General features: G+C 39.4%; 1 protein-coding gene across 1 annotated transcript in view; it reads right to left on the minus strand.

Annotated features, from left to right (window-relative positions):
* FOXP2 (forkhead box P2) overlaps window positions 1–14,549 on the minus strand; it is a 585,642-nt gene extending 571,093 nt beyond the window's left edge. Inside the window, exon 1 of the mRNA XM_034769085.1 lies at window positions 14,236–14,549. The gene's annotated coding sequence lies outside the window, so the exon portion shown is untranslated. The remainder of the gene's footprint in view (window positions 1–14,235) is intronic.
* Window positions 14,550–15,227: the final 678 nt, after the last annotated feature.

Here is a 15,227-nt window from a genome sequence, read left to right on the forward strand (position 1 = left end):
TGCTTCCCACAAATCAGCTGTTCACGCGGGAAGCCTAGGAGGTCTGAGAAGTAAGCAGCGGCTTTGCACTCAGGCCCAGGAAAGCTGAGACGGAGCAGAGGTGAACTGGGGTGGGGGGGGCACGAGGAGGGCTGCCCGCGCCGCGGCAGGTAACCTCCTGCTCCCCCCCCCGCTACACTACCCCACCCCTAGGAGCCAGAGGGACCTGCCGGATGCTTTCTGGGAGCCACCCCAGGTAAGCACCGCTGGGACTTCGACTCCCCACCTCGCCCCCTGGCAGGTCCCTCTGGCTCTTAGGGGCGGGGCGGGGCGAGGTGGGCACCCACTACGGTGGCTGACAAGACCCTCCCGCCCGGCTCCTGAACTCCCAGCCGGGGAGGCTAGTCCCCGGCTGTTCTCCCTCCCCCCGCAGCTTCATCTCGCCCCCCCACCGGCGCATGCTCTGGGCGGCGGGCTGCGAGCTCAGCCTGACCCAGTGCTCCAGGTGCTGCGCAGTGGCGGTGCAGCCTGGCTCCAGCCGAGCGGTGCGGCTGAAGCGCCACCAGCCACCAGGGCTCCACGTGGTGCGTGGTGGCGGCAGCCTGGGGCAGGAGTCCTGGGGGGTGGGCTACTACCCCCTCTTGGGGTGAGGAGGGAACCGGTTGTTAAGATTTTGGCAGCTCATCACTGCAGCTATGGCCATACCACCATCACCACCGAATCCTTCATGGGCGTTATCCAGCCTTATGAGATAGTGGTTTTCTTGTTCATCTCTATTGTATTTGAAGTCCAACTCAGTAGCTACAAGAATGAAAGAGTTATCCTTTGACATGGTGTAAAGTCACCTGACAGGTCTTGGAAACAACAACAATGCTTTGGACAAGAAAGGACAGAGAAGTGAACCAGGAAAATCAGTCTGTCGGTCACAGCTAGCTAGAATAGGTTCATCATCCCCTTTCTGCTTTGGAAAGTTGTATCAGACTAAAAGTGTAGACCACTTGCTTAACCCATGCCCTTAGACTATCCTTTTTGAAAAGTCTAATTTCAGATCTATCCAACTCCCCATCAGAAGTTAATTCAAATCAATAATGGTCACTTGAGGGCAAAGCGTTATCTTGAGAGGAAAGCACTTGGTCTACCCGAGGGAGATTAGCCTCAATGGACAAGGATCCATTTCACATCCAAAATAGTTCCCCTCTGAGGGCCTAACTTACTTCTGTAGCTACTGTGCTTATAGTAGGACTCAAGTCACAGGCTAATGAGCTCAAAGTGCTTTCACCTAGTTAGTGGTAAATGTCGAATTGATGAGCTTAAAGGAGTTGGGTCTATTTTCACTGAACTCAAGAAAGCTATTTTTTAAATCAGTTTTCCTATGGCTCACCCCACTATGGTGTCTATGCACCTCCTAATAATTAATTAATTTATCCTCACAACACTGAGACTAGGGGACTCAGCCAAAGATATACAAAAGTTGCATCTGACCCAGGAACTCTACCCAGATCTTCCAGTCTAGCACCTTAACCACAATACCGTCCTTCTTCACAATGAGGGAGGGGATATAGTTTACCCAGGAGCCAAAATGCCTGTCTTGTGGCTGTTTAAAATAAAACTGGGACACATACTGAAACTGGAAGTTACTTTCTCTCAGGACCATCCTTACCCACTGCAGAACAGGAACATATCTTGTGGGCTTTCCCCCAGGAGAGTGTTCTAGTGAACAGGAGGAGAAAAATAAAACTAAAAACACTCCTCAGATCAAATCACCCTATGTAAAACTAGCTAAATCTGATCACCTACAATACCTTCTCCCAAAAAAAGGGGAGGGGAGGAGGGAAAAATTAACAAAGTAAAAAAAACTAAAACACCCTAGCCAGCAAGAAGAGCATTTTCCATCCACCGGAAAGAGAAAAACAGCTGAACACAGTCAGCCAGTCAGGCCCCTGGAAAATGAGCGAAGGTCCTTAGAGTTATTTTTTTTTTCTGAGCTCTCTAGACTAATAAGGAAGTTTCTTCCACACACTCTGATATGGGCTGGTATTAAGAAGTGTTATGGGGGGGAAGCTCTTTGATTATACAGATATTCCTTTTCACTCATGACAAACACTACACATCATTCTAGATATCTGATAAAAATCATTATTAATATAGATCTCTCAACAAAGCACACATTTTAGCAGTGCAATGGAAGGAAGACGACCCTTCGCTCCACAGATGTGAACTAGGAATAAAAGAGTGTGCAATTTAGAATTATCTATCTTTAAATCCGTTATATTGCTTTATCTTAAGATCTTCAAAAGTCACTATTGGTTCAAGCTCATTTGTCAAGAACAGAACAAAGAAAAGATTTGTGGCAGTTTTTCAAAATTCTGCTTAAAATTTTAATTTTAGGTTACTGTGTTTGAAGCCTACTAAATCACAATTATTTTGTATTTCATCAATCATAATTGATGCCTTGTTTTTTATATACAAATATATATAAAGAGTAGTAAAACTTTTCGGAAACAATGATTTCCATCAGGTCATGGACTACTCATAAAACAATAATTGGAAAATAAAACAAATCTTTTCAATATGTTGCATTGCCTTAACAGACAAATACACAAAGAGTGAGAACAAATTACATTCAGACACTAATAGAAATAAAACTTGGGGAGTTTAACATTACTCTACTTACTACTCATTTATAAAACTCCCTGAACAAAGGTTGTCCCTAATTCCTAAACACATTAAAAACACTTAATATAATGTACATTTTACTGCAACACAAGAAAAAGTTAGCTCCCACAAATAGCCTTATAAAGAAAGTATAATATCATGGAGTTAACACAAGCCCCGCTGAGTCAAATCTATTATAAACCAAAATCCCGAAAGTACCTAAAATGGCACAAATAACAGAATCTTGTAGGGTTAAAGCTACTGCAGGGATTGAAAAGTTGACCAGATACCTATTAGCCAGAGAACTAAACCTGCCAGTTACAATCAAATATGAAACACTGTGAACACAAGTAAGGTCTATGGAGAACACCTCCAGTTCATCAGCTGCTGTGAAGCTTTCCAGAGTAGCAGCAGAGTGAAACCTTAGTTTCACTGCTACATACACAGTTCTGAGCAACAATGGTGAAACTGGCCAGAGGCTCATTCATTTCATTCTGCTGCTGCAAATAAACAGCAACTGCAGACTGCTTTGTCTGAAAAATAAATCCTGAGGAAACCACCTTGCTGAAGAACACTGGATTTTATTTTTTGATCTGTTGCTTAAACATTCAAGAGCGATGTCAATTTCAACTGCAACAAAAATATTGTGCAACTGCAGAATACTTAGTTCTAATTATGGTAATGTTGCAGGTGATTGTATGAAAGATCTTATATTTGAATAGTTTATTCCAATTTTTCACACTCAAATTGGTTTAAACCCAAAGTAATTCAACTGAAGTAACTTTTGCTGATAATTCAATTTGCAACAAAATTGTGCCCTATATAATGGTATTTTTCCCCTTCTGGTAATAATTTCCTCAGTTACAAAGAAGCCAGGAAGAGTCAATGGATATTAGAATATATTCATACAAACCACACTATAGTCATACAAACCACACTAAACAGTGCCATTAAAAGAATCTGAGGTTTCGATTTCAGTTATCTTGACTCAGATACAAACTTATGGGCACCAATATAAGAACCTCGATAGAAATGCTCAGTTACTGGATGCCTACTATGATAGTCAAATGATGTTAAAGTAACATCTAATATATATCTAGTTATAGGAGGCTTATTTTTAAATATGACTAACTTTGCTTTTCCAACATATCTTTATTTAAAATGAGTATGTATAAGTACATTTTTAAAGAAGTATTTGTACTATATACCCCGAAATCTACACCCCTGCAACTGATGTATCAGGATGCCCTAGTTGTTAATATTCATTGATTGTGTACATGGAAATGAACCCCTAAGTGTATTGAAATACTATGAAAAAGTAATTTCGACTCCTCTTCAGGAGCTACAACTTGGAACATGTGGTTCCAAATGAAAACCATTCCAACAATCACTTGCTAGGACTCCCACAACAGTTAGTCTAAAGTCCTATGTTTTACAAAATAGTGAGAACACTTCTCACTAGTTGTTTTAGGCTTTTTATGGGGGGGAGTTATGGAGGTGGAAGGAGGTTAAGAAGGCATCAAGAGCATGCTTGGCACAGGAAAATATAGAGAGAGACAAGCAACTTTCATTTGGATAAACACAGGACATTCTGAAAGGTCAGCATGATAGGAACTGACAAAAGGTCCTCAGCAAAGAAAAGATACTTTGAGTATCAGCAGCACTTGCTTAGGACTTGATCCAAAACCCATTGAAGTAAATGGGAGTTTTTCCACCAATTTCAAATAGCTTTGGCTGAAGTTCTTAAAGTTCTTTTAATATAAGTGTGTGGTATGAGCAAATGGAGGAAAGGAACAAGTTAGATTTTGAAAGTAACCTTCCTTCTCATCCTAGACATTTTTTTTTTTAAGAAAAAAAAAATATCACAAAAACCACCATTAAGTTTTTCAGCGTTGGAAGTTTCTGCTCAAGAAAATCCCATTGCTGAAACATAAGAAGCTTTTTAAGCTGGAACCGAATGTTGCACAGCACTTTTTTTTACTACACTATGCTCATCTATAGGGAATGTTTAGCCCTGCAGTTTGAAGTACACCAAATCCGCATAAAAAAGTTGGAAGCCTCATCTACACCTGTCTTAGATCATGTAAAGGTGTGGGTCAGCATCCCGCAGCATGTGTGTCTGCGCACGGCCATACAAAATACCAGCAGAGTTCCAAATCCATGATGGGGGCTTTAGACAGTAACTACAGACTCTCCTCTCTGGACAATTTCTCCCCACTCATTTTGCTATTTCCCAGCCCTCCATATGTTTACTTTGAGGGCACGATCTGGATCCTGGTTATAAGAAATGCTAAACAAATATTTTTAAATAAACCACCTAGCAATTTTACAAGATATATATTTGTACTTGTTTAGATTTATTTTATGCCCTTTCCTGGGCAGCATTAACACAGAATTTTCAGGAGGAAGTCAGCTACCACTTTATATGTCACACAAACCTTTAACTGTTTTACAAGACATCAGTCACCTAAAGCAGAGATGAACAACAAATATTTCTCAGTTAATTTCTCTCTCAATAAAACTTCATTCCTTTTGCTAAGCAGAAGGTTTTCCGAGGATTTATGACACTTTCTGTAAAACTTCTTGTGTGTTCAGTATATCTTTCTAACTACTATTTTAGCAGTTAGTTTACTGAGCACATCACCATAATATTAAAAGTAATTTAAATTCATTCAGCATTGATAACAAATGAGTTTGAATGAATTTTCTAGGTGAAAACATATCATGATCTTGTAGCTAAGTAGCATCCTTATATTTCTAAATTGTTAGCACCCATATACTCCGTTAATTGGTTTTCAGCTGACAGTTATCTTTACAATAAGCCTACTCAATATCTTCTGTTACATTTATTGTGTTATGCACATGATCATTAGTATTTCTTTTTCTAATAGTATTCCCTCATTAAGTTTAAATATGTTGTTTTTACACAAAGATTATGAGAGCTTATTGATACAACAGAAGAACACGTTTCATCAGCTATGCACATCTCCACAGTCTCTGCATACCTGACTGCATTAGGTCTTTTGCACTTCCATTTTTAGGTCATGTGAATATTGTAAGTACTGTAATGAAACCACAACCCTGTCTGTGCTTTCTCACACAGCAGTGCCTTGAATCATAAATATTTCAATTACTTTTTTCTTAACTCTAAAAAGATACTAGCTTGCATTTTCCGTAAACTCTTCACTTTAATTTTACCTCTCTTTATCTTCAAAAGAACTCTGTACCTCTTGTGTCACTTCAGGAAAGTGGTATTTAGATGTGCACTGAGAAAAAAAAAATCTTCACTTCAGGTACTACTAAGTACCTTTCAAAAGGCACATAAAGTCATTAATATCTTAAATGCTTAAATTTTATTAACTCAGAGGAGTCTAGGAACTAATTCATCGCTGTTATAAGTAAACAACTCCAGTGAACTGGGTTCTACCTGCTCACATCAATAGTGATATTGGCCCCCAGTTCATAAAATAAATATTTTATGCACATTGTACTTATACAAATCATTATTTCCTTACTTAGAAGAGGTCACGGTCAAAATCTGTCTCATATGTAGTCACACACACAAGTTCTTAGATGTAAAAAATAAATCACACCACCTTTATTTTTCTTCTGTACATCTGAAGTCCTTCTATTTTTGTCATCAACATTTACCCACCTTCTTGTTTTGCTACCTTGTGTCATTGCTGGATTCTAAACAATCCTATGGGAGGTTTTTTGGCTCGTTTCCACACATACTCCCCATCTCTTCCTTATTTTTGCCCTGTCACTTTCTCTTCCAAAGCTGTCGCAGCTTCCCACAAATAACCATTTCAATTTCCTATGAATTATTTTTACATGTTAAAACTGTAATTTCCAATTTAATTATAAAACAATGAAATATCAACTACAGGTTTTATTACAAATGTATTAAATATAACTTCTTTTTTTTTACTGTTTGACTCAAATTCCAGAACAATGCAGTGAGACTTCTAAACTTTAGTAATGATAATGACAAAAAAAAAAAAGAAAAAAATTGAGATTCAACTTTGTTTATAGCTAGAATGAGGATTGACTGAATGATACAGATTAATGGGATACAGAGCATTTCACCTGTGGGACATTGTTCTAGTCACTCCTGATGTTGGGTGGATTCAAAATCATCATCTGACAGCTCCTTAGTAATTCACGGTTTCAGAAATGTTTTGATAGCATTTGGCCAGTTTTTAATGTAGTGTCTCTCACCATCTGTATGCATACCTTGTTAGCAGCCTGTTAATATGAAAACTGAACTGTCCCCTCACTCTTCCAGTTGGTCCCACTGCAGAAGCACAGCAGTATGGAAAGCCTGCACAGTCACTCTCCTTCCTTCTATGGATCGAGACCGCTGCTATCATTTTGATAAAATTCATATATACTACTACTAAGTTCATTTTTTAAAAAAATAAGAATGATTAAGTACATATCTACTAAGTGCATTTTTAAATATATTACACATTTTGTTTCAGATTACAATAAAGGATTCACTCTGACTTGAAATGTTGTTTAAAAAATTGCCGATTTTGGACCCAATCCAGTAAAAATATGTCCAAAACTTTCTAGGCCTTAAGTCGCAGTATGCCAATCTTTCCAGGATGAATGCCAGCCCATTGAGTGCCCAGAAGAGATGGACAAGCTCAGCATCTGGAGCTGCCAGGGTTAAAGAAGAGGAATTGGGAAAGAGAGGTGCTCATGGAATCAAGTTCTTCCTTTCTCACTCTTTGTTCCTCCCTGTCCTGGGACTGTGAAATGCTGGCAGCCATGGAGAGTTACTCCAGAAATGACTGAATTCACTCAGCTATGCAGCATCAAAAAGGCCAGCCTATGGATTGGTTTTAAAATTATAATCTTATATTAGATAACTCTCCCAACCCCACCTGCAGTATCAGCACTGATAGTCATGAAGATCCCAGTATTTTCAGGCTATGCAACCACAAAGCTTCTTCGAATACTAAGGGGGCGCACAAAGCATCAGAAGCTGAAGAACAGACTAATTTTCCTCTATTACTAGGGAACAGGTTCCAAAAACGCTGAGCAGTGGTGCATCAGAAATCATATAGGGCCCATGAAATTTAAATTACAGAATTGTACACAAAGCACACAGAAATAAGAATATCAACCAAATATATAATAAATAAAATTAATAATACAAATAAATAAAAAAGGTGACAGTAAAAGTCATATAAAATTTCAGTTAAAAAATGTACTGTCTTCCTTTACAAAAAAAAAAAAAAAAACTCCATAGATATCGGTCATAAATACCTTTTGCTGAAAGTCTAGAAAAAGCCTCATTTGCATTGTTCCACTCTCTCTAGTAATATGATGCATATTATATAAAATCTGTGAAATATATTTTTTTAAAAAACATCTTGAAATCATAGCTTTCTAGTGGTATGAGGAAAAGGTGTACTTTCATCACAACAAAAGTTTACCATATAACATTTTTAAATATTGTAATTAAGGTCCCAATATTGTAACCAAAATCATGGTGCTGCAAAGATTTATGTGCGCATTTAAGTTTATGCAATGTGAGTCGACCCACGGATGTGAACAGGACTACTAACAATGCATTAATCTAAGCAGGATCAGGGCCCAAACCCCCTCTTATTTAAATATTATGGACCTGATCTGCTGGAGTAACTCCACTGCAGTCAATAGGCAGATTCATCCCATGGACACAACAGAGAAGTGGGGAGGGGAAAGGGTAATGTCAATCTTTCTGTACTCAAGGGGGCAGCTGTACCGGAGAAGAGTAAAATTCATCTCTCCTCACCCCAAGGAAAGGGTCTTTAAAAATCTGGTCAGAATTGTAATTCAGGCCACTTTGGGGGCTGAACCAGCTGGTCTCAGAGTTCCCAGCAGTGAGGATTCTGGGCAGTTTAAACTGCTGTGGCCCTGCTCCAGGTGGAGTTATTGCTAATGACTCACCTAACTGGTTTTAGCCATACTAAATTGAACCCAACTGAGTTTGTAAAACCAATGTAATTAAGAGTAAAATCAGATCCAAAATCTTGAAAACATGAAGAATTAACCTATTATGGAAAAATACACTTAATTATAAATCACACTTTATAAGCAAAACAGCATCCCTCTGGGATTTTAAAATGTATTTAACTATACGTAACTGAAAATTAACAAAGCATACATGTAACTCTTATTCTTTAGGCTACTCTAGCTGGCTTTATGTACAGAATCTATTCCATTCAAGAGGGATCCATTGATATTTTTGTTGATGCCTACATGGATTCTTGAGGGGGAAAAAAAATTATCCCGCAATAAAAGGAAATGCTATTTAACAACTCAAAAAATCTGTTTCTCTCTTTGCACGCACACACAAACACTTAAAAGCACCCACACAGATACTGTGACATAGTAAGTCACTGTGCTCTAGAAACTCTGTGATGTCAGCACACCTTCATTGCTCCTGAATGCACCAGGAAATTAATTAAAAGTGTGTGATTATTAGCAATGGTTAGCTATGCTAGTACAACTACAACTAAGCATTGTGCCATTAAATGGACTGAATGGCCATACTCAAGGCACATTTAAAGTATGGTACACAGAATCCAAGGGAAATAGCTCTGACTTCTAGAATAAGCTTTACCAACATATATATGTTTGTGCGCATGTGTGTATATATACACAGCACTCGGCCTCTGTGTGTGTGTGTGTGTGAGTGAAGAGAAACACTCTTAAGCTCTAGCCTAGTTATAGAAAAGGCACCATCATCGCAAACTCCAGCAACCGAAAAAAGAAAAAAAAAAAAAAAAAAAGAAAGAAAAGGGAAAACCAATCAGTCTGCATGTATTCGTATACATCCCTGGAACCACTTTGCTATGTATTAAAAAGGACTTAAAACACAGGTTGATACAATTTGTTCAATATTTTAGTTTAATATGCCTTAGAGCAGGAATTCAAAGCATTTTACTAAATGGATTCAAACACTGTCTAGTTTCACTACAACATTTGTAATTTGGTACCTACTGCTTAAATGTTATTTTGGAACATCAACCCAAACTACACCTTGGTGTACCAAGAGATGCCACACCTGTAGACTACAGAGAATCAGAGACTACTTTCACCTACTTCAGAGGTAAGAGCACACAAAAGTTATCACTGCCACTTTTACATCTGGTCTCTCCCTTCTAACCAAAAGGGTCCTGCACTTAAAATGCAGACCTAACAAAAATGAATAAAGGAGAGAAGCAAAAACTAATACAAATCTACATCAATAAACATCTGTGTCTGACAGAAAGTAAAATCACATAAAAAGTTTATTCCAAAGTGAAATGTTACTAACCAATTGAGAATCTTAAAAAAGGTGGCTATTATTAACTGATACCTTTAAGCCTACTGCTCCTTAGCTTTTTGAGGATGATCTAGCAATTCTTAAAATATAAATTAAAAAAAAAAAAAAGTACAAATTCTAGTAAGAAAATAAGCACTTCTAACTGCTAAGTTCAAATATGAGGAAAACCCCAAAATGAACAGTTAAGATATATTTCTGGAATCTGTAGATTATAAATTAGATTAATAAATTTAGCATATATAACTTTTTCTATAAACTCAGTCTTTCTAATGTCAAAACTTTAAATAATAGTATAGGAAAATATCAAGTCAAAATGGGTCAAAAATTAAGGGTGTCCCTTCTACAAAGGGATAGTTGTGAGCTATGTTGTGGTAGTTGAGAAAAAAAATAGGTAATTGACATTATTTCTAGCACCACTGTCCCAAAGTTTAAAAAGAGTAATCAGTTTGAGTGTACCAAAAATTAGCATTCAATTTTTGTAATGGAGTTGATAGTATTTGAGTTTAACTGTGATTTACAATTTTCTCGACTAACAATCATCCCATGAGTAGTTCTTAGTGACCTGTGTCCTAAATCACTTTCAGTTCATGCACGTAAATGACCTCTCCATGATTTAACTCACAGAGGAACAACATGAAGTGACTCACACCACTATTTCTCTTTCACACCACTACTAGAATTAAACTCTAGAATTAAAATAATGCTCCAAAATAAGTCTAGTAAAAACTCTGAAGGGAAGAGACAAAATAATACTTTGCATTTAACAAACATTAATAAATAATCTTCACCCCTGTGAAATAGGCAGGTAGGTGGCATTACGCTAATTTTGCAGATGAGCAACAGACAGTGAGGCTATGTTAACATTCCCAAATCCACATAGCAAATCACTGGCAGCACTAAGATCAAAACGCAAGAGTTCTTGTCTCTCGTCAGTCTGCTAGACCAGAATGCCACTTGCCCATGCAATCCTGAACCAGATATATAGCCTCAAAATGTGAACGGCAGTTTTTAATTCACTTAAAATCAGTCCTGAAAACAAGCTGAAAGTGGACATAAAGTAAATTTTATGATTACAGTTTTGTCACTAAAGAACGTACCACTTTTCTAACTGATAAATCCATAATATAATTTATTTCAATGCGTTTTAACTGTAGAAATTCATTTAAACTGTATAAGCAACAAAAGATTAATTTATGTTCTAAAATTTCAATATTTGAAAGAAATGAAACCTGGAGATGAGTACAGTTGTGTAAATTAGCTCTAGCACAAACATAATATCATCCATTTATTAATTAAAAATACCTAGCTCTTATGTAGCACTTTTGATCTTTTGAGCACTCTATAAACATTAACTTGGTTGGTGTTTAAAGGATCTCTGGTAATTGTATACAACTTTTCAAATAGTAGTAAGGCACAAAACAAGATTTTCTTCCTTATATGATGCACACACCTTACCGAAATAAATTAAAATTTCTGGGACAAAATTAAGAACCACTGGTGTTAAACTAAAAAAACCCCAAGTGTGTATAAATTGTCATTGGCCTGCAATAGTTCAAACTTATTCAGTGTTAAAGCCTAATGTAATGGGAGGCCTCGTTCCAAGCAACTACTGGCTGCTGAATATTACCAAAATTGATTACAGTAGCAGATTATACATCACTTTAGATGTTAATAAATTGACTGGCATTCAGATTATTATACATATTTTGAAAAACACTTTATTTGAAACCCTCTTCCCTTCTCTCAAGTGTTTACTGATTTGGGTAGTTAGCTAAATAATTTAAATGCACAAAAATATCACACCACATTGTCATTTTGCACAACTATGTTAAAAATAGCAATATGCTACAAAGAGTTTATATTGCAATCTATGTAACTAATATGATCAATTGAATTTAGACATCATCAGGTAAAAACACGCATTTTTTTAAAAATCCTTTTTAGAACACTATGATTTATACCTAACGCATATGGATTTAGTGCAGCATCAAAGAATTGGGTTTAATGAGTAACCCTTATTTTCTTCATAGCAACATTACTACCAACAGTATCTTTTCCTTGACAGATTTAATTTACTTGGTAAAGAAAAAACAAAAACAGCAGCTAAATCTCTTAAAGTTTATTTTTAACTTCCATTTTTCACAAGATAACATGAGTACCCTCATGCAGTACGCAACTTCCTAGCTTCAAAATGTTAATCAAGCTACCAAGGGCCTGATCCAAAGCCCACTGAAGTCAATCCCACTTACTTCAGTAAGCTTTAAATCAGGCTCTAAAGCAGCAAGGGGATGCAATAAAACCCATTTGGAAAGTGTGAGTCTCTGTTTAAATATATTTTTAAAAGGCTCTTAAAAATGAAAATGCTCCCCAACTCTACATTACTGCATTCTCTGGCTTCTGTGGCTCAACTTGCATTCTCTTCTTCTAGACAGAGTTGACACTAACTTTAAAATAGTCAGTTTAGGCACGTTTTTAGAAAGAACACTTCACTGGTGTTCTGTCTTGTGCAGTTACTGCCATCTGTTATGTATATATTTTCCCCCCATATACAGACTATAACTCTCTCAACCCCGATCCAATTGTTACCTCTGTCTTTTTCTCCCCATAGAAGTTCAATGCTGAAAGCTCACCAATGTAATCAAGGGCTACCCTTTTTAACTGGTTCAGAACCTCTGAAAGTTTGTCTCTTGAATCAGTTACTAGGACCCAGACACAAATTTAACAGATGAGTAGAGGAACAGAACAAAAATGTCTTTACCTTGATCACTGTAGTTTAAATCTGTGGCAAATTGATTGCTGCAAGTTTTAAACTAACTTAGACCCTGAGCTATATTTTGCATTCAGTTTTTCAGAAAGATCTCATTTCATGTTCACATTCATGCATATGCTCAAAAGAATTTTTAGTTGTGGGAAAGCCCAAAAAACTTGAGCAAAAGGGAGTTAGCATTTGCTCTTTTCTTCCCCTTCCTGTCCTTACACTCATAACTTTAAAAAACAAAGCCCAACATGCCTTACAGCCATTTACCTACTAGATCTCAAAGTCCTCAGAATTAAACTTTCACAAGTTTCTAGGTCTCTGAGTACTCCTGAATTTCAGGAGTGAATTTCAGGAGACTGCTCCCACAACAAACTATGAACTGTGCCTCAGGAATTTCATAGCTCTAACATTATTATTTATTAATCTATAGTTTTAGGCTAACATGTTTTGTTGCTGTTCAAGGTTAACACTAATCCGCCAAGCACATTCAAAAGGCATTGCGAAGGTGGAGAAGAAGGAGACCCAAGAGCGGTAGCGGTAACTGCTTGTGCAGAGAAGATCAATGAGATGCAATAACTCGCCCTGGCCAGAGAGGGTGGATGGCGAACACCTTCCTCAAACACTGCACGTGCAGCTAGTGGGAAGAAGAGGGTTCAGTTCATAGTGCTGGATCTGGCTGAATGCAGGATCAATGTCATAGCTGGTCCCTCCTCCCCCCTTTGCACGCTGCACCTATGGACAGAGAGAGAGAGAGACTGAAAGGTGTTTCTCTCTCTCACACACAGATCTCAAAAAGGAGAAACGTGATATATTTCTTCACCAGGATATACATGCTTCCATAATTTTCCAAAACCAAAAGGAAAGGGGAAACCAACAAGCCCCCTCACTTTGAAATATCGCCCCCCAAAATCTTCCCAAGATGAAGGAAGGATATTTCATTGTAACGCATTTTCTTTATTGTCCATCCAAACTAAAAGTTGTGGTGGGGCTTGTGAAAAGAAAACTCCAGCTTGCAATAGGCGCTTCTAAAATAAAGCCGAAGTTTGGTAGCTTGCAGCACTATTTCCGAAGTACCAAATTAACTGAAGAGCACCAACTTGATCATTCAAACTTTGTGTGTTTCAAACGATAGATGCTATTGTCGGGAGGGCTGCGGGGAGGGAAGTAAACATCTGGGTGTCTGCATCGCACTTTTGAAACGTGTTCGCGCTATCAAGGCAAATTTTTAAGACACATTTCAAACTCTAATGTACGGATAGATAAAAGCATACCAATTAGCCCCCTCCCCCATCTCGCAACTCGCCCTCCACACCCCCGCGTTACAATTTTTTAAAGGGACAAGTGGTACGAGACGCCAAGAAGAAATCTGACACATGTCACATTTGTACCCACCATGCTTAGAGCCGCGGGAGCTAAACTTTCTTGCAGCAGCAAGTAAAGGAGGAGGGGGGAGGGAAGGGGAGAATGAAAGTAACAAGTCAAAGAGGAGACTTGGGGCGGGAGGGGGAATGAAACTTACCAAAAGGAGACACGGGGTAGAGCGTCCCGATGAGCGGCCACCGAGAGAGGAGCTGAACTAGCCCCCCCACAAACACACACATACAAAGTCTTTGCAGGAGGAAGAGCGGCGGCGGCGGCGGCTGCCGGGACGCGCGAGCAGAGACACAGGAGGTGAGGGGAGGATTAGACTGCAACAACAAGCAGCAGCATCAATAAATGGGCTGCATATTCCTCCGCAGGCGGCGCTGGGGCTCTGAGCCCCGGGCAGGGGCAGCAACGGAGGCAGGCTGCGGAGCAGCAGCCCCAGCGCAGTGTCTCGCGCTTTCTCGGAGGCTCGCGCTGTCTCTCGCGCGCTCCCTCCCCCCTGTGTGTGTGTGTGTGTGTGTGTGTGTGGGTCTGGCTCTGTGCGAAGCGTGTGTGTTTTTTGCTGGGAATGCAACAAAAAAAAAAGTGCCCCCACCGACTCCTCTTTGTGGGAAGGGGAGTGAACGCTCACATGATCGCAAAGTGGCCTGCACAGGAGTGGTAATAAGGGGGAGGGGGGGTTGCAACAACAAAAAAGTGCAAAGGGACCAGCTTGGCAGTGCCCCCGCTGCTGCTTTCCCTCCTTCCCCTGCGCTTCCCTCCAGGGCAGGGAGACTCCCTCGCGGAGAAGGATATTGTTAGGATTCGCTGTAAAGCGTCCTGCTTGACGTCAAGTCCACCTGCTATGTCAACAAACCAGGGGAGAAGTTGTTTGCTCTCATCCGTCCCCTCCACCCCCCGTTAGACACAACGAGTTTAGCAGACAGGGAGGAAACAAAGCCTGGTGTTGTACGGGCAGTGCCGAGGGGCCGGGGTTTTCTCGGCAGTCCTCGAAGAGCAGCCCGCGTGCAAAGGCAGAGTCGCTGGCCAAGGGAGCGGGGGACTCCGGCGGCTGGGAAGGGCAAAGCGCCTTGAAGGGCTCCCGAGAAAGCGGGGCGGCTGGGTTAGGGGGACTGGGCAGGACTTTGGTGGCATTTACAGCAGGGG

The sequence above is a fragment of the Trachemys scripta genome, chromosome 1 (genome assembly GCF_013100865.1).
Source record: "Trachemys scripta elegans isolate TJP31775 chromosome 1, CAS_Tse_1.0, whole genome shotgun sequence".
NCBI classification, from domain to species: Eukaryota; Metazoa; Chordata; order Testudines; family Emydidae; genus Trachemys; species Trachemys scripta.